Here is a 4,287-nt window from a genome sequence, read left to right as displayed (position 1 = left end):
TATAATTTTTTATTATTTTTTTTAATTTTTAACTTCAATAAAATTGTTCAAAATAATATTTGTCAATAGAATAATTTTTATTTTAAAAAATAAGTCACATAATTTGAGCATATATACGAAATTGTAAAATAAAATAAATAAAGTAAATAACTAAAAGAAGAATAAAAACAAAAAATGAAAAAAAAAGTGTTTAAAAATTCTATAATTATTAATTTTATAATAGTAATCACTCTTTTATTTAATAAAAAAAATAAAAAAAAATCTTTGGCCCGGCGGACCGGCCCGCCCCGCCACGCCAAAATCCACCAATTTGGCGGTGCGGGTTTGGCGGGGTTTTTAAATTTGGCGGGCTCCAAATCCTAGCCCGACCCGCTTTTTTTAGCGGGTTTAGCGGATCGGCCCGACGGGCTCGACCCGTTTTGCCACCCCTAAACGTTAGTCCTTCCGTCAAATGTTTGAGTAACGGCGTGAACATATGCTGACCTGGCCGTTAGTGTGACACGTCAGCGAAGGCTTAAACGGCGTCGTTTTGGTTGCTCCCCGTTACAACGTTTGGGTTTTCATCCCTGTTTCCTATTCTCTCTCTAGTTACATCCTTCTTCTGAAAAGAAAGAACACCTGCAATCCCTTCGTCTTAGTTGTTTCCTCCAGGAAGACGAAGCATTGAACGGCGACGACCAGGCTTGACCGACGACGACAGTATGCTGGAGTTGTTGGTGACCGGTTTGCAACGACGTTGGTCAACCGAAAAGGGGACTCCATCGCCTTGCGTGAGAGGTAGGTTAGCTTCCTTTTCTTATTTTGTGAGAGTGATTGTGGTTTTATCTCCTTATCAATGTGGTTGTATTATCGTTGGAAATCCATTGTTACTGTTTGCAATGTTAGGGTTTAGGAGAATGTGTTCAGGCTTAGGACTTTGGTGATTATCCATGATATGACCCTGTTTTTGGATTCTTGAGAACGCTGTTTGTGCTCTGTGTAGCTGCATGTGTGTGTGTTAGATTCATTTTGGTAGTTGATGTTGAATATGCTTTGTCTCTCCATGAAAAAAATTTGCATCAGTTGTGTGTGTTGCTGTTTTGGTTTCAGATGGAAGGTCCCCCAATGACTTTTGTATTTCACCATGGTGGGAAGTTCCAAACAGATGAATCAGGCTATCTGTGTTATGAACCAGATAATACTGAAGTATTAATGGGTGTAGATTCAGACACTCTAGACGTTTTCTTTGTGAAGGGATACTACAAGGAGCTGGGATATGCTGAGATGAACAATTGCTTGTGGAAAGTTCCTGGAACGCTGCTGGATAATGGCTTGAGGAGGCTAGAAAATGACACTGATCTGTTGGCATTGGTTAAGGATTGCAGGAGGAATCATCACCTCATCAACATCTATTTTGAGCATGTAGTGTCTAAGCCACACGTAGTTGACTGCATGAGCAAGGATGATGATGAAGTACTTTGTTTGCCAACCATCCCTGAAGAAGTAGAGAAACTGAACAAGGACCACAATGATGCAATGTCCCAAGATTATTGTAAGACAACAAAAAAATCACCTCAGCCAAAAAGAGCCAAAACTCAGCCCACTCCTAAGGCCACTCCTCAGCCCACACCTAAGCCTACTCCTCAGCCCACTCCTCAGTCCACACCTAAAACCACACCTGAGCCAACTCCTCAGCCCAACCCCCAACCCACACGTACGTCCACACCTAAGCCCACTCCAAAGCCCAAAACCAAGCCTATGAAAAAGCCCGTCCAGCAGCCCAAACCTTAGACTAAACCCCAGGCTGCTAAAGGGAGTGGCAAGGCTACAGCAGTCAACAAGATCAGCAAGAAGGTGAAAGTCACAACCAGTACAAGATCTGGAAGGCAGGTTAAGGCAACTCCAGTTGCAGATGATAGTGAATCTCATGATTCATATGATAGTGCTGAAGACAGTTTGTACAAGCCTCCAAAAGTTGCAGGAGATTCTATATACAGTAGTGACAGTGATAGTGGAGTTGATGTAGTAGAGTCTTCTAGGACCAAGAAAGTAGATCACAGAGAGAAGCATAGGCCTGCTGCTGACAGAACAAGGGACAAAGCAATTGAAACTGATGACTCCAACTATGAGGATATCGAATCTGATGAATGCTCTGATGGAGGTATTATATAATTAATTGTGTATCTGTTATTGAATTTACTTGTTTAATAGATCTGCTTCAACTAATTTTTTTCTATTCAAATCTTGTGGTATTTTCATGTAATTTCAGAGTCAGATGACAAATTTTTGTGGGAAAAATCATCAGATGGAGATGAATGGAAGTCAGAAGATTCTGCCCATGAGTTAGACTCTGAAGATGAAGGGCCAGCTGTGTATCCACATTATAATGACAAGGCCAAATTTGGTGATCTAAAGTTTGAGGTAAGTATGGTTTTCAAATCCAAGCAACATTTTATGGCTGCCACTAGAGATTACACTATACAATGGGGTAGGAATATTAGGTTTTGTAAGAATGACAAGGTTAGAGTCAGGGCGGTTTGTAAGTGTGAAGACTGTCCATGGGTAGTATATTGTAAACACAACCCCAGTGATGATTCCTGACAGATAAAAACACTAGTTGACAATCACACTTGCGCAAGAAAGCGAAAAAACAGAGCTGCTACATTGGAATGGACTGTGAATAAGTTATACCCAAAACTTAGGAAGCACCCTAAGATGAAGCATAGGGAGGTGTATGAGTGGTTTGTTAGGAAGTGCAACGTGAAGCTGAATAGTTCATGCATTACCCGAGCTCTTAAGACATCTAGGAAGATAGTTGAAGGGGATGAGATTGCTCAATACGGGTTGATATGGATTATGCACATGAATTGCTAACTGCCAACCCAGGTTCTACAGTTCAGGTGGGTGTGATTCCTATTACTGATAATCCGCCTCAGTTCGAGAGATTTTATGTCTGTCTAGATGCTTGTAAGAAGTGTTTCAAGGCAGGCTGTAGGCCATTGATAGGTCTAGATGGGGCATTCCTAAAAAACATTACACGGAGGACAGTTTCTCACTGCATGCGGACATGATGCAAACAATCACATTTTTATGATTGCATACGCAATTGTTGATGTTTCTTGGAGCTGCTCTTATCAGACCTGGGAGAATATGAGGCAAATAACTTGTGTTTCATATCAGACATGCAAAAGGTGAGGACCAATTTGAATCATGATTTGATTTTTAAGGACTTTTTTTATTTAATGATGCTTCTTTGAGGACTGTAATGACTGTAAATCTTGTCGGGTTTGACTATTTGTGCAGGGGTTAATACCAGCTGTCAAAGAACTCGTCCCAGCAGTTCCACACAAATTTTGTGTCTGGCATTTGTGGAGGAACTTCTCCAAACAGTGGGGCAGCGTCGAGCTTAAGGACTTGGTCTGGGAGTGTGCAAGATCGAGGACCTCGGTTGAGTTCGAAAAGAATATGAATAGAGTCAAAAGGATTAATCAAAAAGTTTGGGAATACTTAGCCAAGTGGCCGAAGGAAGCTTGGACCAAAGCCCTCGACAACATTTGCAACAACGCTTGTGAATCCTTTAATGCAAAGTCGAAGCATGACAGAGGTAAGCCTATTCTGAGTTTGGCAGAGGAGGTACAAAGAATGGTTATGAAAAGCATGTCTGACAATAGACTGGAGCTTCCGAGTTATCAAGGAATACTTGCTCCAGTTCAGCAAAGTAGGCTAGAATCTCTTATTAAGTTATCCAGAAACTGGGCTCCCTACTGGTCGGGTGATGCGAAAGAGGAAGTCTACGAAGTTCAAGGATGGCCTACTAATATGGTGGTAGATTTGGGGAAGCATACTTGCTCCTGCAGGTTTTGGCAGTTGACAGGTTAAATTCATAACTGATTTCTTCTTTCATATGCATACCATGATTCATACTTAACTGAATGAATTTTTTGTGTGTGAAATATATAGGAATGCCTTGTATGCACGCAATATCAGCCATTCAAGAAAAAAATGATAAGAGGCCTGAGGAGTATTGCCACGAATGGTTGAGCATGGAGGCATACAGAAGAACATACCAATTCAATGTTAATCCTGTCAAGGGACAAGATATATGGGAGAAAACTGGTTCTCCTGCACTTGTTCCACCTCCTATCAAACCTAAACCAGACAGACCAACAACAAATAGAAGGAAGGACAAGGATGAAGGACCCATTGGCACGAAGACAAAAATGAAAAGAAAGTATGCTCCAATTCGGTGCATGTACTGTGGAGAGGTGGGCCACAACAAGAGAACTTGAAGCAAGAAAAAGCAAGACG

This window comes from Arachis ipaensis, chromosome B03 (genome assembly GCF_000816755.2).
Source record: "Arachis ipaensis cultivar K30076 chromosome B03, Araip1.1, whole genome shotgun sequence".
NCBI lineage: Eukaryota > Viridiplantae > Streptophyta > Magnoliopsida > Fabales > Fabaceae > Arachis > Arachis ipaensis.
This window is presented reverse-complemented; position numbering follows the sequence as displayed.